Genomic DNA, 25,451 nt, shown 5'->3' with positions numbered 1-25,451 from the left:
AAAAAATAAATAAAATAAAATTCATAAATTAAAAAAAGGAAACTTCAGGATAAAAAAAAGTGGTTCACACATCATACATAATTTTATCTCAATAGATTTTCCACTCTTAAAAAATTCCATGAAAGTATTTGAATACATATTAATAACATAAGGATTTATTCTAATTTTTACCATTAGCAGTTATTTCTGAAATGTTATTTCATTCCAGAAAATATTGAGTTTTATTAGTATATATGGAATAAGTCACATTTTGAATGTATAATACAAAAATATTTGAAAGTTTAAATAAGCTTACTGCGAATTTCCAGAAAGCTTATAAAATTAAAAACAAATTTAAGCCAATTGTGAATTTTTTCTATGTCAGAAAGTTCCTACTTCTTAGTTTTCTGTGATATTTGACATTAAATATTAACATATTTAAAATTAAATAAACATATTTTAAAAAATAGGGGACAGTGGTTTCAAAGATGTTAAGTGCAAGCTTCAGTTACTGTTTAGAATAGTAAGAGATTCTAAAGAAATATCATTGTCACTGGCAGGCATAATTAGCCTTATCATCATTATCCTGAAAACTGCTGCTCTTGGAATTTGTTGTGAATCATCTAAAAATGATAACCAGAGAAACTGTGCACCCATAAAGAGATACTTTCACTAATAGCAACTATTAAAAAAAGCATTGCTGGAACAGACTTGTCACTGTGAACTATCAACAAACCGGAGTATTATCAAAAGCATGAGAAAACATTGAGCTAATGAACTATACCACTCTCACCTTCTCCCACCATAGTCAGAAGAGTCAATATCTATTTTTGAATTCCTGAAGATGGGGATCAGAACGTTGCTTCTTTCATTAAAATTCATACTGGGCATATTGATTCCACAGTTGTCTGCAGACTTCTAGTAAAGCTATATGTGTGTATGTGTGTGTGTGTGTGTGTGTGTATATATATATATATATATATATATATATATATATATGAATATATATACACACATATATATTCAAATAGCTAGGGAGAGAAATATAGATGTTGTAGATACAGATACAGATCTAATGATTTAATGGAGTAATAATTAAAATTAAATATTTCAGAAAGAGACAGAGAGACAAAGAGATGAGATTTTCCTTTAATTCTGAAATTGAGACCTGAGCCTAAATTAATGAAAAAGCACTATATTTCCCACCTTTTAAGTTATAATACCCATTTTTAGCAGTCAAGACCTGCCCCCTCCCTACAGATTTCACTCTGAACTGTACATTTGCCCAAATTACCATGACCACCCTTCTCATCAACAGTCAGAGAAGATGGAAGAAAGTATATTGATTTGTGGAATTGACCCACAAATCAGGTTATTTCCTTCTCTTTGCAAACGAGGGATTCTTCTCCTTCCCAAAGCCAACCGATAGAGGTTCCAGAAGATTCTCTCTAAAAGAGGAAAGGCCAGTCCCCTGAGTGGATGTGTGTCTGCACAGTGGCCACGCTCTCCAGCACCTACACCAACCTGTGCAGGTGTGAGAGACTTTACTGCAGTCAAACCCCATACCTTTCCACAATGTGGGTCTCTCATGGTGTGACGGCTCACAGAGGCAGGCAGCTGGGCTTCAGCCACCTTGTTGTCGCTTCTAGAAGAGGCACTCACAAGTGAAGAATAGCTCTTTGTATGTGAGGTGCACCTCATTTGGTGAGAGCTAGAGAAGAAAGAGAAGAGGAACATTGCCTAGATAAAGCTCCATTTACTGTATCAGGGAACATCTGAAGAGGGTGGCCCCCCGGACTTCACGAGAACCTACTCAGTACCCCACTGCAGAAGCCAGCTATGAGGCTGGTGAGGGCTCCTCGGTAACGCTCCCGCAGACAAGACAACTGGTCACCACAGACTGCTAAATGAGATCCACCTTCTCTAACTTTCCTGCCCCAACACCAGAGCTGAAACGCACGGAAAAACTTTCCTCCTCCACTTCAAGCCTATTGAAATATAAGCAAATGAACTAAACTATGAGTAGAATTTCAGTGATGCTTTAAGACAAATCAAACTGAAACTTTGATTATGAAATAAGACTAGTCTATGAAAATTAACTGTAAACTTATGAAACAAGGCCCATTTGTTATTAGACGTGCTACTGAGCGATAAAAAGAGAAAAGTCTACATAGCACAATCAGGAGATCAAATTAGAAAAATAAAACAGATCCATACCTATGCCCTCGTGTTTAAAGATTCCCCAGGTTAATACTAATTTTTGTGATCTCCAGTAAATTTTAACATGAACTTATGGTATAATTTTAGTTGTATTTATATTTACAAAGGTAACTAACACTTAGCTATGTTGCAGTATTTTTATCTTAGTCTTTTGTTAGGATTTACTTGTTAGTAAATAACCAATTTAAAATAAAAGGAGAGGGAATTCCCTGGTGGTCCAGTGGTTAGGATTTGGCACTTTCACTGCTATAGTTCAGGTTCAAACCCTGGTCAGGGAACTAAGATCCAGCAAGCTGTGGCCAAAAATAAATAAATAAATGGAGAACTTCAACTAAATGAATCATTTTTCTCTAGGAATTATTTCACACTGAATACAATCATTCTTTAATTAATCTGTTTGTAACTCTATAATTTAGTACTTAGGAATGCTTTCAATTGGCACAAGTGTAATCTGAATTAAAAAGATAATTACATAAGATGTTTATTTTCCCTGTGTAATGGTGGACACCAGTAATGTTTTTCTGTTTCAAACATTTTCATACCAATAACATTTCTCTAGGACTCTCAATTAACTTACTGGTATTTCCTTCTAAAATACAGAACTATAAAAGCCACTTGGTTCAAGGGTATACTAATAAATATTTAACCAAAATGAAGTACCAATTACATTCAAAGGGCCCATCAAATTATTATTTTCAAAGGTAAATTGCTTGGGAAACTTGAATATTTCACAATAATTATTTTCCTCAATTTCTAAAAATTAAATACAAAATTAAAATTTTGAATAATTTTTAAACATAAAAAGCTCAGTCAATCATGTATCTGTCTTTAAAAAGGAAAAACAATGGTGTTACTCTGTTACAATAACAAAGAAATCTATTTATGCTTAGTAGAATTAAAAAAATTATCCATGCATGAATATATATATATATATATATATATATATATATCTAGATATCTAGATATATCTAGATATCTAGATATATCTAGATATATATATCTGCCTGACTGTCTGCCTGTCTGTATAATCTATCTGGTGTCTGTGTTTTCACTTATGATGCTGTGATCCAAACAAAGAAAAGAAATCCCTGTATTTACATGTTATCCACTCTCATTAGAGAACTTTATTTGGTCAGCCTCCTAAGCCATTCTTTTGTCTATCTGATTTTAAGGTCAGGTCTTATGAACAAGAAGCTATTAATAAGTTTATATTAAAATCAATCCTTGTTTAGGCATTTTAACAGCTTAATCTCTCTGTTTTGCTCGATCTCTCTTTCTGTCTCTCTCTTTCCAGATAAATGATGATCCTGTATTTACAATTGTGAAACTGTAGATTACTATAAAACAACTAAATATATTGAATTGTTAAGATGTCTCAACAACTATACTAGGCACATTGTATAAAAAATTATTTAATCCAAACATGTACAGTTACTATTACAATCCCAATTTAAAGGTAAGGAAAATGAGGTACTGAGTATTTAAGAAATATACCTAATTTACATAGGTAGGAAGCAGCAAAACCTAGATTTAAACCCATATTTTCTCTCTGAAGAGCTTAAACTCCTGACTTTTATGCTATACTTCTTTAAGTTACTTAAAGTATCTGAGTCTCAATTTTCTCAGAAAGTACCCAAGTCCTTTTCTCATTCATTGAGTTAGTCATTTAAATAGTGTTTACTATGTGCTAGATTACATTTGGATGCAGGCACAAGTATTAACCAGAAACAAAACAGACTATGTTTCTGCTCATAAGGATGTTACTTTCTGGTTAGTTTGTTATGGTATCACTTCCAAATTTCTGATTCTTTACTTAGCTATGTCTAATTGCTGTTAAACTAATCTATTGAGGTTTTTTTTTTTCCTTTATATTTTTGTCTGCGAATTTCTCTGTGGCTTTACTTAATCTAATCTGTCATTTTTTATAGTTATTACTTTCTTGTTGAAGTTTCCAAGCTTACTCCATCTCCTCAAGCATAGTAAATATAGTTACTTTGACATCTTTTTTAAATTTTATGTCTGTTGATTCACTCTACAGTGTCCCTTCATTTATCCATATATCTTTGAATGTATTTGCAAAATATGATACGTGAGCAACTATTTTTGGCAGTAGTATCTGGAGGCTTAAATGATGTTTTCTTCCTCAAATGAGGATTATTTGCCTTGCCCAGGAGGATAAGGGCAATGAAATCCTGAGTTACTTTAATACAAACTGAGTGTGAGATTTTCTGGGCTACTTAAGTGGATAGAAGCCAGAAGTGGATAGAAGCCAGAAGTGGATAGAAGCACGTGGTAATTGGTTTAATTCTGATAACTTTTTACTACTTTAGTGTACCAGCAAGCTTTAGTGTCCTGGTCCAAACTAGCTCCTCACACTGTGGGTCCTCATCTCCAAATGTGGCTTCATTAGTCTTTCAGGACCAGCAAGACTGTACCGCCACCAGCTAGTAGCCCCCATCCTGAATAAGAAATGCTCCCGGGCATTTGCAGTCCTTGCCTCTCAATTCCTTTTCTCTCCTAGATCATAGCCTGCCAACTTTTGACTGTATTTTTCACTTCCATGTGAAAGCTAGTTTGAGTTATTCTAAAATATGTACTCTGCCATTATCAGAAACATAAGACTGACCCTTATTCACCACAAAAAAAAATGCTATTTGAAATTTCATCTCATTTGTGAAGTCTTTTGCCTTTGACCTCTGTTATGAAATTGTCAAATTGATGCTTGTTAAGTGGAACACAGAGTGCCCCACCATGAGCCGTAGATCAACAACAGACCACAAAAGAAACTGAAATCGAGAAATGGATTACTCACATACCCTGGAAGAGGTACCCTGCATGCCTCTGGGCCACATGAGGAGGTCAAGGCAAAGAAAGGCAGGACCTAGAGAACAGGCCTTTATTAGGGTCAGTGGGTAAAGTGCTTTGCGGTTCCTGGGTTAAGGCAGAATTGGTTGATTCAAACCAAAACAGTGGGGTTTTGGTAAATTATACGGGGCCTTATCTGAAGGGCACAAAAGTGGCGGACTCTGGGAAACAGACTCCGGTAACAGAGCTGTTGGAGAAAGCGCATCAGTTACTTACATTTCCTTGTGATTCTGTAGGATTCTTTCTAGGGGGTGTACTTGTTTGAAGGGCTAGTGTCAGTCTAAAGTCACCCCAAGGGCTTCCCTGGTGGCGCAGTAGTTAAGAATCTGCCTGCCAATGCAGGGGACACGGGTTCAAGCCCTAGTCCAGGAAGATCCCACATGCCGCGGAGCAGCTAAGCCCGTGTACCGTGACTACTGAGCCTGTGCTCTAGAGCCCGCGAGCCCCAACTACTGAGCCCGAGTGCCACAACTACTGAAGCCCGTGCTCCTAAAACCCGTGCTCCACAACAAGAGAAGCCACTGCAATGAGAAGCCCGCGCACCGCAACGAAGAGTAGCCCCCGCTCTCCACAACTAGAGGAAGCCCACACACAGCAACGAAGACTCAGTGCAGCCAAAAATAAATAAATAAGTTTATTGAAAAAAAAAAAAAGAAAGTCACCCCAGGCTGCTTGGCCAAACAGAAAGAATGGCAAGGCAGCAATTCCATAGAGTAGCTAAACTCTTGACAAACCCATAAAAGCATCTTTTAAAAAGGTGCTTGATTACGTCTGACAATATCATTTCACTTGAACAAGTGAAAATTTTTGTTTCTTTGTGTTACTCTTGAAACTTTTATCTGTTAGATAGAAAGGATTAGAAAGTGTTTTAAATCAGCATTACAGAGTAGTGCTAAGTAAGTACCTATGTGGTAAAATAAAAATTGTAATATCTGTCTATATGCATATCCCAGCATCTAATTTGAATGTATTATATACTGCAAATAAAACTTGTTTCTATTTATAAACATGAAGCTTTGTTTTTTTTTTCATCAAAGCACAGAGTTATGTTAAAAAAAAAGAGAGGAGCTTTAATACGTATAACCTCTGTTATCTTCAGGAATTGTTAAATATTGTTTGTGGCTATTTCAGACATCTTGGAAACCGAGCTCAGAATGTGATGTTATTCTCTTATCAATACAAGCCCAGGGAGAATGAGTAATTAGTCTAGATCTGGCAGGGTACTCTCATTCTATTAAAAAAGTACTTGAAAAAGTGATCTGAGTGCAGAGACTGACATATTCATTCATTATTCAATTACTCATTTTACACATGTTTGGTTCCCACCTTATACCAGACATAGAACTGATGATATAAATATTTAATGAAGATAAAAAGATAATGAATATGATGGCAACTGTAATAACAAAGTTCTTTCATTGATATTAAGAAATCAAGAGATGCCCTAAAGGTTATTTCAAGATATGAACTATGGAGACTGAATTACATATAATAACATGTGATCAGTTGTAATACATAGATAACAGATGAAGTGATAATGCAGAGATAAAGACTTTTCAGATAGCAACAAGGGCCAAAATAGCTCAAAGAGTTGACTCTTATGATCCATAATGTTTGACACTGGAGTCCACAGTAAGGTAAAAGAACCAGAAAGAACTGGACAAATACAATTTGATAAACTCATGGATGTACGAGGCTCAATGCTCTGAGTAAGCAGGTTGTGATTGTCCCGATCTGTTCACAAAATAGAGTCATTATTTGGTAAAGACATCTTGGAAACCGAGATTACATTTTGGAGTCTGGAGAATAGCATCATCTTTTTTATGAAGAACTTGCACAGTATTTGCTCTGTGTCAGAGATGTCAAATATCTCGGATTCTTAAGTCAACAGCAAATAATACTTATTATTTATTTTTTTCAATTGAACAAATTAAAAACCAAATACGAAGTCACATTTCCATAACACTGCTGGTTGATGAAATAGCTGAGATAACAAGACATGCAGTTATAACTCCAAACAGGAAATACCTATTAGATGGGAGTTGCCTGGTGGTCCAGTGGTTAAGACTTCGTCTTCCAATGCAGGGGGTGTGGGTTCAATCCCTGGTCAGGGAGCTAAGATCCCATATGCCTCATGGCCAAAAAACCAAAACATAAAACAGAAGCAATATTGTAACAAATTCAATAAAGACTTAAAAAAAAAAGAAATACCTATTAGAGCAGTTGTTTCCCTGAAAATATTAATATATTAGCTGGCAAAAGACTCAGTTACTATGGGAGGTTTTTCTAGATTTGTCCAGAAATAGAGACAGGACTGAATTCACTTGTGGTCCTAATGAAAGGAATCAGAATTAATTGACTACTTGCCAATGATCAATTTGGGGCTTGATAATTAAAAAGGAGGCCACAGACACATATTCCCAAGTACTAATATAACATCTATGTAATTGCTGGTACCATTGAATTAATTTGATGTATTAAAACAGTTTCCTATAATCATTTAGACTTTTTCTGTAAAAAATCTAATTATAACTATCAATTTTATAACCTGCAAATTACAAGACATATTTTAAATTTAAAAAGCAGTCAAACTCTTTGAAGATTTATCTTAACAATGACAAAGCAATTAGTTGGGAAATAATGTTTTAGTCATCTAATCAACTATCCGACCGAAGAATATTGTTTGCATATATATTTAATTTCTAATGAAGTAAGTGAATATAATAGTTTATACTATGTATTTATTTGATTTTTAAATATTCAGTCAAGGCTGTCAATTCTAAACCATCAAATTCCAGTGACTTTGGCAGTCCTCTTTTGAATTCAGTGGTTTGGAAACAAGTTTAAGTAAAATATTAATGATTTCATGGCACCTTCTACATTTTTTCAAAATGAGAAAAAAATAATACATTTACTTCTGCTGATTATTAAGGAATGTTCTCTGTATCATCTAATATTTATGTTCTCTGAAAATGCAAGCGCTGTACACTGGTATTTTAAATAACATTATCTTTCCTTAAAAAAACATGTATCTTTCATGCATCTTAGCCATCTGATCAATGGTTGGAAAAGTTGAATGTGAAGCAGTGTCACTGGGATACCATCAGAGTCACATTTAATAGGCTGGGCCCAGGGCCTTTGAATTTTTAATCTAGAATCCTCAGAGATTAATAAACAAGCAGTCTCTCAGTATGAAAGCAATTTTAAATGTTGGGCATCACTTCAGTATTAGAAAACTCTACAACTTTAACTGTGACCTGTACAATTGCTTTGTTTTTCCTGAAAGTTTTCTCTCTCTAGCTCGGTTCAGAGTTTATCACATTATGCTCATTTTCCTAAATTTGTTTTTGTTTCCTTCAGAAATAAAAAGGAAGACAATGTTGGAAAACCAGTTTTATTTGACAAAAGAAGGCAATATAACCACAAATAGGTTTTGAACTTAATTCTACAGTACATGCTTCACGTTCAATCTGTTGGTAGTAACAGTAGACCATGTCACATACAGGTGGCAGATCAAGCGCCAGGGCCATTGAACACAGCTAATTTTGCTAATGCATCACAATTACAGAAACACCTGTGCTTAATAAACTTGTCCTATTTCCATGAAAATGAATAGTGCTCAATAACCCTCAAAATATCTCATTTCATGCTGATTCAGATTTCCTCTAACCATTTTTCTGTGACATTGCTTCCACAACATAGCATGGTTTTGAAAATCCAAATTCAGTTTGTTTCCATATGTACATTTAAGATACTTCTGCCTTCATTTTCTTTTTATAAGAAAGCACTGTTTCTTGAAGCTGTTGTCATAAACATTCTATAGTTTTAGGCCTGCAGAGAGCAAAAGTGTATAATTTCTTTTAAAAAGCCAATCCAAACATCACAGCTCTGCTTATATGGGGGGTACACACTATTAAACTGCACAAATACACCATCAGTGACTAAGAATGACTTGAAACACAACTTCCTGTTTAATGCTCCAAAAGTTACTCATGCCTGATGATGTGTTAAGTAATCATAGCTTGTAAATTGTGAGCTAGCACTCAGAGTTTCATTTACCTTTTTTTTTTTTTTTTTGCGGTACGCAGGCCTGTCACTGTTGTGGCCTCTCATGTTGCGGAGCACAGGCTCCGGACGCGCAGGCTCAGCGGCCATGGCTCACGGGCCCAGCCGCTCCGCGGCATGTGGGATCTTCCCGGACCAGGGCACGAACCCGTGTCCCCTCCATAGGCAGGCGGACTCTCAACCACTGTGCCACCAGGGAAGCCCCCTCATTTACCTTTTAACCAGGGTGGTAATGTACATTTGTCCTTCTAGAATCTTTATCCATTTAACGGTAAAAACGAGACAAAACAAAACAAACCTAAAACCTCTGGTGTATAAGAGCTTTTTATTTCAAACCAAAACCACCATGTGAAACATACAAATTACTTAACAACTGTTAAACTGGGGTGCAAAGTTAGTAAAATATGTAATAAATATATCTAGAGGCAGCTGAATGGTAAACCTAGTAAGTATACAGTTGATATTATTTATTTAAGAGCAGTATTCTCAAATTGTATTTGAGAAGTTGAATGATAGTATGCAACATAAAATTCAAAAGATAAAGTGCATGAAATTATCTATATCACTCTGCATAACAGATGTGAAAAGCTTGGGCAGTATGCAATAAGTAAGTATACTGATTTGGGTGCCTGGCTCACAGGAGCTGCTAAAACATGTTTGTTAACCAGCTATCTGACAGAATGAATGAATGTGTGCTGTAAGCAAACCCCTTTCAGAAATGAAGAAAATTATTTTCTATATGAGTGCATCAAATCTTCATTTCGCTTTCCAAGTGTAAACAAAGTTTTCAATTTTGTAGAGTAAGGTAAAGTTTTGCTTAATTTCTATATTTATCTTATGTTCTGGTAGAGACATTTGCTTGGAAGTGCAATATAATACTCTGCATTCTTGTCATCAGGAAATGAGATATCAGTACATATTCCAGGATTTGAAGCTAGAGCATAAAACGAGAAAAGACTGAAAAACTGAATTACAATAAGGTGGCATGAGGTACATTTATATTCTCAATTTTTAAATGCTTATTATTCAAAAAGCATATGCAATAATAGTCATCTTCTACAAACTGGGATTTTATGGCAGAGTCACCTATATATATTAGTACATGTAAACCTCTACGAATTTCTACAATACCAAAATAAGGAAGCAAAATTTAGATTTAATATATATTTCTTTTGAATTTTATTTTTCTTTTATACAGCAGGTTCTTATTAGTTATCCATTTTATACATATTAGTGTATACACGTCAATCCCAATCACCCAATTCATCACACCACCACCACCACCGCTGCTTTCCCCCCTTGGTGTCCATACGTTTGTTCTCTACATCTGTGCCTCTATTTCTGCCCTGCAAACCGGTTCATTTGTACCATTTTTCTAGGTTCCACATATATGCGTTAATATACAATATTTTTCTCTTTCTGACTTACTTCACTCTGTATGACAGTCTCTAGATCCATCTACGTCTCTACAAATGACCCAATTTTGTTCCTTTTTATGGCTGAGTAATATATATTTCATATAAAGTTGAAATGAAACACAGGATTGCATTATCTACAAATTCTTCTGACTATAAACATGAAATTATACTAAAAAACGAAAAGACAAAGACAACTTAAGTCTGTGTTTTTTATTAAGGAAAACTAAATTTGTATAGGTTAATTATTGAATTAAAAAACTAACTGAATTCAAAAAAAATTAAATAAAAAATTACTTAATTCACCTTCCTGAATATATGGATATTCCATTATGTGATTGGACTGCTTCTGCCTTACTTTGAAAGGTAACAAACCTAGATTTCTAGTACGAACTTAATCTAATAGACAAATGAACTGAACATAAACTACTCAGATTATTTTTATACTATAAACTGAATCAATTACAACTATAAAAATAGGAGTCGGTAGTTTACTCATTTTTTTGGTCAACGATTTTCTGCATAGCCATGTGTTCCAATGATAGAAGGATTACACAAAAGGAGAGCTAGCTATATTTTCAGTTTTGCTGATAGACACTTGGAGCATTGAGGTATCAAAGGTCTAGGAAAGGAGGAAGAAACTGGGCCTTCTGAGAGAATCTCCATTATCAATATTTAGTACACTGGAACAGAAATATTCAGCTATACAACTCAGAAGAGGTATCACATGGAGCATTATTGAAAGTAATGTATCTAAAATAAATAATATGTAATTCTGTTTCAGGCTTGGGCATATAGAAACTTTATATTTTCTATAATAGTTACCAAAATAAAACTTGACTGTGCCATTTCCAGTACTGTTCTCTGACAAGGTGTCTTTCAAATGGGAGGTGTACCCTTTTTATTTAGATTTATTTAGATCAGAGCCCTACATATTTAATAGCTGTATTGATGTCAAATCAACTGTTCAATAAGCCCTAACTTTTACTCAAACATTTGTTTACTTAATAAATGGAGCTCTTGCCTATGATGTAATTGACAGAATTCAACAGTATAAGTAAATAAATATAATTGATAGAAATTTAATGTTCTAAAGAAGCCCATAATTTAAGTAATGATAGCATTAATCCTAAGCATCTAATTATAATACAGCATAATATAGTATGATACAGCACATAACATATAACGACACAATACAACATGACGTAACATAATGTAACACAATATAATGTAACAATGTAATGTATGACAATATATGTAATATTTGTAGTACATAAAAAATACTATAAGGAATATTTTTATTCAAGTTAATATTCTGAAGTAAATAATCTCCAGTAGAGCTGCAGATAGTAAAATCAACAGAGTTTGATGAATTTTTTCATAAATAATGTGATTTTCCTATAAAAATATCCTGTTTTAGGACTGCTTAGGCATATTAGGCAGTTTCCCTGATGGGCATCCTCTATACATTTCATACAGGACACTGGTTAATCTGAGGCACCTTATCCTAGCTATGGGAAATGGACAGGCTGAAGGAGTGAATTAGGCAGTTCTTACTTCATCACATCTTTCTGTGGTGATGGCACAGCATAATATGTGGTCTGACTGCAGAATGGCTCAGGGCATCATTACTTGTTAATGCTTTTTCAGGGTCTTGACAAGTTTTGATTTCAAAATCACTGATTAAATAACTCTAGTCCTCTCCAATTCATGTTGTCACAAAACCTGTAACTATTTTTTATTAGAAAAAAGCTAGAATAAAGAAGAATGAAATATTGCCATTTGCAGCAACATGGATGGACCTAGAGATTCTCATATTAAGTGACTTAAGTCAGACAAAGAGAAATATCATATAATATCACTTATTTGTGGAATCTAAAAAAATGATACAAATGAACTTATTTACAAAACAGAAATGGACTCACAGACATAGAAAACAAACTTCTGGTTACCAAAGGAGATAGCAGAATGGGGGAGGGGCAGATAAATTAGAAGTTTGGGATTAACATATACATGATACTATATATAAAATAGGTAAACAACAAGGACCTACTGTATTTCACAGGGAACTATATTCAATATCTTGTAATAACCTATAATGGAAAAGAACCTGAAAAAGAATACATATATATATATATATATGCACATATATATATATACACATATATATATACATATATATGTATAACTAACTCACTTTGCTGTACACTTGAAACTAACACAACATTGTAAATTATATCTCAATTTAAAATAAAAACTTAAAAAAAGAAAAAGTCTAGAATAAAGTTTTTCATGTGTGTTAGCAAAAAAAGCCCATGTAGTAATTTTGCTATTTTTGATAACTATAACTGAAAAACTCAGTTCTTATTTTCCAATTAGTGTATGGCTACATTCAGTAGATGAAAACTATTTTCATTAAGAGATTAAAAAAATAGTTGTTCTAATGCCTTTTTTTTTTTTTTACACTTTCTATTTAAGATTTTATGGTTAAAATGTAGGTTGCCGGGCTTCCCTGGTGGCACAGTGGTTGAAAGTCCGCCTGCTTATGCAGAGGACACGGGTTCGTGCCCCGGTCTGGGAAGATCCCACATGCGGAGCGGCTGGGCCCGTGAGCCATGGCCGCTGAGTCTGCACGTCCAGAGCCTGTGCTCCGCAGTGAAAGAGGCCACGACAGTGAGAAGCCAGCGTACCGCAAAAAAAAAAAAACGTAGGTTGCCATATAAAAGAAATAGTACTATGTCATCACTTTAACATATTGTAACTATTAACAATAGTCAATGAAATAACAAAGCTATAATTCAGTTAGGGTGAGTGGACAACTGATTGAAAAATGGTACTCACCAAAGATTTTTAAATTATGACTTTTTAATTAACTATGTAATGGATTTTACATGCATTGTTTCTGATGTCATAATTCAAATGCATTATTGTAATATCACAAGAGTACTATAGTACGAGATTTTATTTATATTTATCTTCATTTTACCATGGGGTACACCAAAAGATGATATATAGAATTATTTTGTAAGCTGATGATTTCCAAATATGTATTTCTATCTCAGACCTCTTCTGAAATCATTATATATATATTTATTTATTTATTTATATTTATATTTATATTTATATATAGTATTTGACTATATCTCACCACCATCAAAGTGTCATCTTACCACCTAGCCTCATTTTCTCCTCCCTGGATGGTAATCATCTGCTAATGGATATCTTTGCTTCTATACTTGTCTAGATCAGTCTACTCTCAAAATGGCAGCCCCAGTGAATGCTTTTATGAGGTAGAAACTTATTGCAACCTACTATTGAGCACATAGTAGATGCACAATTAATGTGCACAATAAGTAGGAGTAAATTTAAAAATGAGTAAATCATATAAAACTCTGTACTATGTTAGATCTAAAAGGCAGTGATAGCATGTATTAAGAACATGGCTTAGAGTGTGCAGCTCTACTAGTTTTATAAGCCAAATATACCACATACAAGTAAAGTGTTATTAAGAAAGCTGGATTATCCATTTTGGGCCTTGATTTCTTCTTTGGTTAAATGGTCTTGACAATAACTTTTCAATAGGAATGCCAAAGCTAAATGAGTTTACATGTAAGAATTTGCATAGTACACTATATAGTCTCTTAGCAATTCTAAATAATATGTTTGCACTTATTTTCACTTTCCTTTAATGTTTTCTTTGTACTTTAGGTACATCATAAAGTCTATTAGATATTGGATAGTAAAATGTTTGATAATGATTCTCTGAGCTTCTAGTGACTGTGTGACATTTAAAAGTGTTATTCTCAATATATCTTGGCACTGAAAAGAAGTAATGAATTTTGAACTTGGAAGCTAATCAGGAAGTGAATCTTGCTGTCAAATCTAGAGGCAGAGATAAAGCATCGGGAATAGAGAACACAAACAGGTAAGTAGATTGGAGCTTTTAGGTTAGAGCAGCAGCATGGAGAAATTCTCATTAACATGTAAACCAGGCAGCCAATATTTTGCCAAAATTACTGGAATGAAGCACAGGCTTTTGCAGAATCTACGGAAGAAGATTTATTTCTTAATGTGAACTATGAGCAATTTATAAGGCTAATGATTTCTTGAAATTAGCTAGGGCTTACAGCTAGGGCTTACAGCTAGGGCTGTAGCTAGGGCTGTAGATGCTTCAGAAAGATGTTTTGAGACTTCTAGAGGATGATCTGAAGGTCCTAGAACAAGAATTCTGATAGCTAGAAAACAGGCCATTCCCCTAACTATAGTAACTGAAATTTTTATTTGCTTCTAAATGACTAAATTTTCACCTGGAAAGCTTTTTATGTTTAACTTTTTTTAACGGATAAATCTGTGCAGGTATAGATACAGCTTCTTTTTATGATTTCTATCCATATATTTGAGGGTGGATTGCAATCATCCTTATTATTACCAAATGTGGCAATGAAAGCTCTTCCTAAAGTCTTAAAACTGAAGGTTCTAGATATTGATCAGTAAAACCATTTGCATAAACACTATTCCGCAGCCCATTTCCTCATTCTGCTGACTGCAAACCTCAACTGACAGATCCATTTCACTCTTGTTTCAAACTCTTTCTATTAAATACTTAATACTTCCCTCTGCTGTTCCCAAAATATTCTTGGAGAACAACTGGCTGTAAATATTCAAATATTCTTTTAAAGTAAGTTATTAGTTTAGTTACATGTTGTGTGTAAAACTATTTATTATAATAATTCAACTCTATTTTTTAAAAACTGATCTCCATTATGCCATTAGTAAATCCTATAGATAAAGGCATATTATACATAGTGAGAAATTCAATGATAAATTATCCTTTACCTAAAAGGCTAATTCCAGGTTTGGAGAGAATTTGAGATTATAAATTCGCAAATTTATGGAGAATTGTGGAGGTATTCAATAACAAAAAATATACAATTGCATATAAAAATACAGTTTGTTCAACTATCCTTTTTTGAATTTTATTTATTTACTTTTACAGGACAGGTTCTTATTAGTTATCTATTTTATACATATTAGTGTATTATTGCTCAACTATTATTATTTTAATTAACTGAAATGACTCTATAATACTTTTTCCTCTATTTTTTAAATGAACACTCTTTTGCCTCTTCACGTAACAGAAACTTTGTAATTTCCTATAGAGACAATGGAAAGTTAGTTCAGTCTTATTTTACAGCATGGTTGATTGAATTTTTAAAAATTTTAAATTGATACTGACAGCTTAGCTTAAGAAAGTTTCTTTCAGTTTGTAAATTCTTATAAGTAAAACTATATGGTACCCTCTTTAGTAGCTTCTCACTCAGATTTTTCTTCCTATCCTGGCTCTTGGCTTCTGAGAACTTCAGCCTTAGACGTCCCTAGACTTGGTCCCTGACCCCACCGTTACAGCAGCTTGTTCTGCTCCCCTGGGTCCTTGTGGGCATCACTAGGAGACCATGAGCCTTGAGCTAGTGACTCCCAAGCAGGACCTCGTGCAGAGCCTTCTCCAGAGAATCAAAGGCAGGCCTGGGACAGATTTTCTCCTAGGAGGCAGGTGGTTGTAAATGTGCCAACAAATCACTGGACCAGCCTGCACCCCAGGAACATGCACAGGGCATAGAGGAGGACTCCCAGGCCGAACTCCATGCCTCTACACTATGGCTCTGGGCACAAGGCTAGAGCTACTGCTTCCTGTTTAAAATCTCTATGACAAATGCTAAAATCTGTCCAAGAATAGAACTATATGCACCAATCAAAAATAATTATCAATCACAAAGGAGTTTATATTTGTTAGCCCTCTTCTGCAAACTCCCTGCTGTGGTTCTTGGGCCTATAGAACAATTGAAAGATTTCTTGTATAGATTGACAGTGGGGGTCACTTTCTCTTGGAGTGTTCTTAGTGTTATGCAAGACAGGAAAGCCCCATCACTGCTAGAATCTTGACTATTGTACCTACTGACAGCTATGTACAGTCCATGCTATTCAAATATGAGTGAAAGAAACAGTAGCCATGTCATTTCTCCCCTTTAAGTTTTTCATTCAAAAAACCTATGTTCATCTTCATTGTATAATCTTACTGGTATGCATCCTTGACTCCTTTGCTCAGCAAATATCATAAAATCCGCACAACATATGACTCAAAAATATTTCCTTCCTAATACACACATAATTTTTTGGATATTCTGCGAGTTATAGCAGAAGTTTAAAAGCTCATAATTGCTTAAAGAATTCACTGAAAGGAGAAGTTTGCCTTTGCACATTAATAACTCAGCCAGATTTGCTATCAACCTTCAGGGCTATCATCACAAAAGCTTTTTTTTTTTTTTTTTTTTTTGAGTTTTGTGCTATTTACCAATGTTGACACCACTGACAGATGAATTCTGAAAATTTGATTAACTGTGTTCATAATAAATTTACACTTGGTGTGTGTGTTTGTTCATTTATTAAATATTTATGCAACAGTTGGTATTTTGAGGTAATTGTTAAGATGATCAGTCAAAAAGGAATCCCCTGACAAAACAAATAAATTAAATATGACATTCATGCATTTTATGACGTAATTTATAAATTGACCAAGCATATTATGGAGATTTGATGGCAAGTTAGAAGCAGAATCCCTATTCATAAATGATTTAATATGTATTAGCTTTCCATGTAAGATATTTCTGCAATGGTATATATTATACAGATGAGTAATAATATATTTTAAAATATCTTAATTTATTTTTAAATAAAATTTGCTGAGATATAACTTATATACAAAAAATTCTACTGACTTCTGGTTTCAGTGCACATTTAAAGAACTTGGAAGGTGTCTCTTAGGTTCTTACAACAGCAAAAATCTCAACAAAATGAAAATCAATGGCTTTTCCTGTACCTCTCAGGTAAGTGATGCAAGGGAAACCACCACCATAAAATCTGGAGAGATGGTTGAATTTAGAGAGTCACAGGAAAGTTCTGCTTTTCTAGAGCAGAAGCTGCTGACGCCATAGTGGTAGGAACACAAATGGTAACTGACAAATTCCTGGAGACTGTGTGAACCAGCTTGCAAGTTAGAAATTCCTTAGCTGCAGTCTTGGGGGAGTTACCTTACTTTCATGGGGTTAGCCTCCAGGAATCTTACCAGGTTTTCATGGTTAAGATTCAAGAACCCCACACTCCCACAGAAGGATGAGTTTTGAGATAAAACTTTAGAACAATATCCATGAAAGAAACCATAGGTAATTTGGAATTCACTAAAATGAAAACCTTCCACTCCTCAAAAGACATGTTAAGAGAATAAAAAAGACAAGTCGCAGAATGGGAGATAATATTTGCGAAACACATACCTGATAAAGAATTTGGATCCAAAATATAAAAGTCTAACGTGAAGGAAACAACTAACCCAATTAAAATTAGGCGAAAGATATGAACAGACACTTTATCAAAGAAGATGTACACATGGTAAATAAACATAGGAAAGATGCTCAACATCATTTGTCATCATGGAAATGCAAATTAATTACTACAATGAGATACCACTATGTACCTATTAAAAGGGCTGATACCCAAAAAACCGACACTACCAATTACTGGTGAGAATGCAGAACTACAGGAACTCTCATTCATTGCTGGTGGGAATACAAAATGGTATAACCACGTTGAAGACAGTTTGGAAGCTTCTTGCAAAGTTAAACACGGTCTTATCATACAATCCAGCAATCCTGACCCTCACCATTTACCTAATTGATTTGCATAAATACAGATGGTTACCATATACACACGTGTGTGTGTGTGTGTGTGTGTGTTTATACATGAGTTAATGTGCACATGTACCCTCTTGCTCTGTCCACTGAGAGATCCTAAGCGACTATACTCTGGTAGCAAAAATCATACTTTTTACCCAGATCTAGGTTTCTAATATTATTTTCCAACAAAGTAACTCCAGTTCCTTGGAGCAATGTTTTTTTTTCGGTACGCGGGCCTCTCACTGCTGTGGTCTCTCCCGTTGCGGAGCACAGGCTCCGGACATGCAGGCTCAGCGGCCATGGCTCACGGGCCCAGCCGCTCCGCAGTACAATAAATAGCCGCATGTGGCCATGTGTAAGTACTGGGGAAAAGAAATCTAAACCGAAAATCATTGGTATCTAAATAGATCAAATAATTCACAGAAGTTTCCCAATTACTCCTATTGTTTTTAATCAATGTCAAAGTGATCATTTGCCTTTTTATCTCGAAACTTTTTCATTGTCCCTCATTTTTTACCCTAGAATATATCTTAGTAGATAACATTATGCCAAAAGGAAAAAAAATCACATAAAGCTAATGGCAAACCACAGTAATCAAAAGTTTTTCTTAAACTCTTTGATATGGTTCAACAAATAATTTTGTGTTTTTAGCATAATCTCTATGTCTTGATTTTATTATCTGTAAGATGCTGATAACACTAGGAAGACCTACTCCATATAATTTTGAATTAGCCAACCAAAGGAACGCATACATGATAACATATCATGCTTTACAAAGCATGAAGCCAGGATAATGAGATGGTTGAGAGCAAGAGCTTGGAGGTCAAACCAGTCTGGGCTCAATGATAGCACTGCCATTTAATAATGGTACTGCACCAAACACACTATTTACCTGCTCTAAGTTTCAGATTCATCATCTGTAAAATATCGATAATAATGCTGAGCTTCAAAGATGTTTGTGTAGATTAAGTAAGACAATGTTGATAAAGCCCTTGGCACTGAGTGCAGAGAGGTTGGCAAAAGGTAATAGCTCAGAAGAGCAGCCGTGTTAGTGTGGTTACTACTGCTGTTGTTATAAAAACATGAGAAATACTTCTTTTTCCGAGGATGTTTTTTAAGTGCTGATTGTCAAGTTAAAAGATATATCCCCCAATATATGAATTCAAAAACAATTTGAGTAGACTTTGCTTTAATTATAAGACAACTACGGTTAGTGATGATTTTTAAAATTAAGCAGATGGGAATCTCTCTGAAAAAGACTGAAGATTTTTAAAAACTGAAACAGTGAAAAAAATAAATAAAATAATTATAGAACACAAAGGTGATGGGGTGTCAGAAATGGATGAATGCCTTCTGGCTGCACTGAGGCACCCATGCAGTACGTTTTTCAGCAATCTGCAGGTCCTGAGTCCCCCTTAGGCAGTAAGAGTAAGGAGTGTAGTTGACTGATCCTAGAAATTATGATCAGTGGCTTGGCAACACAGCCATTTTTGTTGCCTGCTTTTTGTCTAAATTTAACATGGCAAATGTCCTAAATAAGTAAACTTTTCTGAACTCTATAATGAAAATTAATGAGGTAGCTGGCTAAGTCACTTGGAATTTGGGGGGTTGCAGTGAAGACACATCCTCAGATGACTTTAATTTTTAGAGTTCTTCAAAGAATATACAGGAAAGTAAATGAACAGAAAGTTTTCTCACTTTGAACAGTTTGAAACACTATTTAGCCAGACATAAAACATGATGGTGTTTCTCAGGAGCTTGAAGATCATGGAGAAAAAAAAAAAAAAGATGTATCTTTAGCAAACCTCCAGACGCAAGACTGCAGTTGCTTCCCCTAGGATCCCACAATTCAGTGGATTCAGCCCACAGCCCTTCAAAGTTCTCCTTACATTTCTGTTTATTTCATGGACTTTGATGAGTCATGGTTTCAGCTAACTTTCTTCTCTTCACTTCTACATTCTTGCATCATCTACTTTCTTCACTATTTGAGATTTGAACTCCTTTACGAATGGATTTTTTTTTTAAATAGTCATTCTCTATTATAGGGTCTTTTTATAATCAAGTAGTTACAAGGAAATGATTAGGCCACTTCCTAGCTATAGATCAGCTGCTTTGGTGCCATTTCCACTCATTGTTCATCCAGCTAAAGTTAGAGCTTCAGGGTTACATGCTACAAAAAAACAATTGAAGAATAAAGTGATCTCCGGAGCAATACTGTTAGCTAGATTGCTCTTGACCTTTCAAGTACAAATACTTTTTTCTTTTTGGTAGAAAAATATATGACAGGTTTATTTGCAGTTTGCTTAGACTCTCATCTGAAAATTTGCTCATTACATCGCTAAAAACGTCTGCACATGTTTAGTCATAAACTCCTCTGGGTGACATGTCAGATCTTACCTGTAATGACATGAAATCAACTTCTTAATTTTTAATCTACCATTTTAAGGAAAGTACACAAAAAAACCCAATTACTTTTGTAAAGAATTAACTAGTACATTTGGAACTACATTATTTTCTGAACACAGTTCCATTTTATGATTTTTAAAAATAATTCTCTATTTCAAAACTGCATTTTTGTAGAATAAAGTTTAATAATGTCAGATTCATGAATAATATCTACTTGTGGGAAACACTGTATTACCTGTCAGTTAGAAAATTAATCAAGGTAGAATAGTTTACATTTTGATCCTTAAAGATGATGTAAATGGTATTATTTAATTAGTAATATACTAAAAATTACTCATAATTACATAAATCTGAAATCACATTACTTGTGGGTTAGATATTTGGTGATCTAGATCTTATCAAAGAAAAATTTCATTCAGATATTTCAAAATATTTTGCATAAAAATTTTAGGGCATAGTTCATAAATTATTTTCTAGTCAAGACTAAAAACTAAACTTGTTTTTACCTACCCAGTGTTATCTACAATGGATGTTTTTGCTAAAATTGTAATAAAATATATAAAAACATAAGGTTAAAGCATTTAGCATAGTCTCTTTTCTTCTATCCAGTTAAAAAATTAATCAAAAGCCTTTTATTTTATTATTTATTAATTTTTATTGAGGTATAATTGACATATAACACTGTGTTAACTTCAGGTGTACAACATAATGATTTGATATTTGTATATATTGCAACATGTTCACAAGTCTAGTTAACATTTGTCACCATGCATAGTTATAGAAATCTTATTTTCTTTGTTTTTTTTTTTTTTTGAGGACTTTAAGATTTATTCTCTTAGCAACTTTTAAATACACAATAGAGTATTATTAACTATATTCCCCATGCTGTACTTGCCATCCCCATGACTTATTTATTTTATAGCTGGAAGTTTGCACCTTTTGACTCCCTTCACCAATTTTGCCCATCTACCTCCTACTTCCAGCCCCACGGCCAGCAACTATCAAACTGTTATCTCTATCTATGAGCTTGTTTTCTTGTTGTTGTTTGTTTATTTGTTTGTTTAGGTTCCACATATAAGTAAGCTCATATGGTATTTGTCTTTTTCTGTCTGATTTATTTCATTTAGCGTAATGCCCATCCATGTTATCACAAATGGCAGGATGTCACTAATTTTTATGGCTAACTAGTATTTCATTGTGTGCATGTGTGTACATATACATACACTGCATCTTCTTTATCCATTCATCTATTGATGGACACTCCGATTGTGTGTGTCCATATCTTGGCTATTGTGAATAATGTTGCTATGCGTATTGGGGTGTACATAGCTTTTCAAATTAGTGTTTTCATTTTCTTCACATAAATACCCCAAAGTGGAATTGCTGTATCATATGATAATTCTATTTTTAATTTTTTTAAGAACCTCTATAGTGTTTTCTACAGTAGCTGCACCAATTTACATTCCCACCAGCAGTGCACAAGAGTTTCCTTTTCTCCACAACCTCGACAAAATTTATCTCTTACCTTTTTTTATAATAGCCATTTAACAGGTGTGAGGTGATCTCATTGTGGTTTTGATTTGCATTTCTCTGGTTGTTAGTGATGTTGAGCATCTTTTCATGTGCCTGTTAGCTGTCTGTATGTCTTCGTTGGAAAGATACCTATTCAGATACCTGCTAATTTTGTAATCAGGTTGTTTGTTTTCTGCTCTTCCATTGTATGAGGTTTTATTTTTTAAATGTATTTTGTATTTAACTCCTTGTCAGATATATGATTTGCAAATACTGTTTCCCAGTCAGTAGGTTGCCTCTTCATTTTGTTGATGATTTCCTTTCCTGTGCAGAAGCTTTTTAATTTGATGTGGTCCCACTTGTTTACTTTGGCTTTTGTTGCCTTTGCTTTTGGAATTAGATTCAAAACGTCATTGCTGATACCAATGTCAAGGAACTTACCACATATGTTTTCTTCTAGGAATTTTATGGTTTCTGGTATTACAAACATTTATTTTTAATGCAGACACTCACAAGGAATCTGTATTGCTAAATTTGAATTCAGTGAGTACAGGGTATATTCTGACAATATGGGTCTTGAAATTCATCCCTAAGTACTTACAGTGTAATCTTTGGTCGATCATCAGTCAGTAGAGCCACAAAAGAATGATTCATAAAATAAAAAATGGACACATTAGACATCATAAAAGTTAAAAAATATCTTTTTTATGGAAGTCACTATGATGATAATGAAAAGACAAGCCTTAGGCTGGGAGAAATTATATGCAAAGGAAATATTTGATAAAGGGTTTGTATCAAGAATGAATAATGGGGACTTCCCTGGTGGCGCCGTGGGTAGGACTCCTCACTTGCAATGTAGAGGGTCTGGGTTTGATCCCTGGTCAGGGAACTAGATCTCACATGCATGCTGCAACTAAGAGTTCGCATGCTGCAACTAAGGAGCCCATGTGCCACATCTAAGACCCAGCGCAACCAAATAAATAAATAAATAAAAAGAATGAATAATGTACTGTCAAAACACACACACACAAAATTCAATTAAAAAATGGGCAAAAGATATGAACAAACTTTTCACCCAAGAAAATAACAGAAATTGTGCATTATTATCTGTTGTTGCATAGTAATGTTGACACACTTAGCAGTTTAAACAAAATACCTTTATTATCTCACAGTACTTGTGGGTTGGGAATATAAGCAATGACTTAGCTGGGCCCTCTGCTTCAGAGTCTCTCACTAGACTGCAGTCAAGGTATTGTCCAGGGCTGGGGTCTCTTTTAAGACTGACTGGGTGAAAGATCTACTTCCAGATTTAAGTGGTTGATAGCAGGACTCAGTTTCCTGCAGTTGTCAAACTGATGGGCTCCTTTCTTTGCTGGTTGTTGGCCAGAGGCTACCCTCAGCTCTTTGTCACATGAGCTTCTCTATTCTGTTGATTAGAATTAAGTCACAAAATCACCTCCATGCTAAAAAAAAAAAAAAAAGAAGGAGGGAGATTTTACACAAAGACATGAAATATAATAAGATGTGGGGATAACTGGGGCCATCTCAGAGTCTGCCTGCCACAGTGAGCAGATAATTACATGAAAAGATGCACACTGTAGTGCTTCCCTGGTGGCACAGTGGTTGAGAGTCCACCTGCCGATGCAGGGGACACGGGTTCGTGCCTTGGTCCGGGAAGATCCCACATGCCACGGAGCGGCTGGGCCCGTGAGCCATGGCCGCTGAGCCTGCGCGTCCGGAGCCTGTGCTCCGCAACGGAAGAGGCCACAACAGTGAGAGGCCAGCGTACCATGAAAAAAAAAAGAAAAGATGCACAATATAATTTGTCTTTAGGGAAATTCAAATTAAAACCACAATGAGATATTGCTAGCCATATATTATAATGGGTGAAATTTAAAAGGCTGATCATACCAGGTGATGGCTACTATATAGAATAACTGGAACTCTAATACATTGCTTGTGAACATGTAAAGTGGTACAACCACTTTGGAAAACATCTTGGCAGTTTTTTAAAAAGTTAATCTTATACCTACCTTATGATTCACCAGTTATTCCACTTCTAGGCATTTAATAAACATGAGGAAAGAAAGCACAAGTCCATGTACAAGAAAGTCCATAGCAGTTTTATTTGTAATAGTCAAAAAACTGAAAAGAATCCAAACAAACATCAGTTTATAGAAGGACAAACAAGCTGTCATATATCCCTACCCAGCAATACAATGGAATGAACTATTGATTTCTACAGCGTTGATGAATGCCAAATAATTAAGTTGAATGAAGGAGGCCAGACCAAAAAAAAAAAAAAAAAAAAGAATACATATGGTATAATTCCATTATATAAAATTGTAGGAAATCCCAAAAAACTTTTAGCAACAGAAAGCAGAACAATGGTTGCCTGGGGATGTCAGAGAGAGTCTGGGAGAAGTAAGAAGAAGGGATCACTGAGTCGTGTGGATACGCTTGGGGTGATGCATATAATCCTTTTCTTGATTATGGTTTTGCTTTCCTGGAGTACACTTATTTTGAAACAAATGTATTTCAAATGTGTGCAGTTTAATTTCTCCCATTACATACAAAAAACATCCATTTCAACCCTAATTTTGTTTCTGCCTAGTTCCCTCTTCAGAAAAAAGTCACCCAAAGGATTGTCTAGACTCAGTTTCAACTTCCGCTTTTCCCACGATCCTCTTTAGTCAGTTTTAATATTTTCCATACTCTTCAATCAAAACTTCATTCTTCAAAATCGCAGTGACATCCATAGACTAAGTACGGAATCCATTCTCATCTTGCTTGACCTAACAGTAGGATTCAATGCAGTTGATCCTACACTCTTTCAAAGACACCATTCCCCTTTGATTTTAGCATACCATGATCAACTGATTTTCCTCACAGTTTCATTTTCTAGTTAGTTCTTAGTCCCAGACCTTTAAACATTAAATTATATAAAATGTTTACAACACTATTTTTTAAATTATTAAAGGATTATATTAAAGTATACAATTTTAAAATATTATTTAAATTATTAAAATTGTCATTTAAAATGTGAGAATAAAATTCTGAGTTGAAAAATGGGTATTATGCTCTGAGAATATGTAATTTGATATTAGGAGAGTCAGTTAATTTCCTTAGTACTTAATTCTATTATTAATTACATGTGATAAATTAATGACATACATAGTCAATTAACCAGATGCATCCCTTCAGTATGGCATAACACAAATAATTAATAAAAATATGTGTTGAGACACAGTAGACCCTACTTTAC

General features: G+C 34.5%; 1 non-coding gene across 1 annotated transcript; it reads left to right on the top strand.

The window, feature by feature from the left end:
- The first annotated feature begins 2,405 nt into the window (after positions 1-2,405).
- TRNAE-UUC (transfer RNA glutamic acid (anticodon UUC)) lies at positions 2,406-2,477 on the top strand. Its single transcript has one exon. It is a non-coding gene; the product is annotated as a tRNA-Glu (tRNA).
- Positions 2,478-25,451: the final 22,974 nt, after the last annotated feature.

This window comes from Lipotes vexillifer, unplaced genomic scaffold (assembly GCF_000442215.2).
Source record: "Lipotes vexillifer unplaced genomic scaffold, Lipotes_vexillifer_v1.1 scaffold66, whole genome shotgun sequence".
NCBI lineage: Eukaryota > Metazoa > Chordata > Mammalia > Artiodactyla > Lipotidae > Lipotes > Lipotes vexillifer.
Note: the sequence above shows the minus strand (reverse complement) of the source record. Positions and strands in the feature narration are given on the sequence as shown.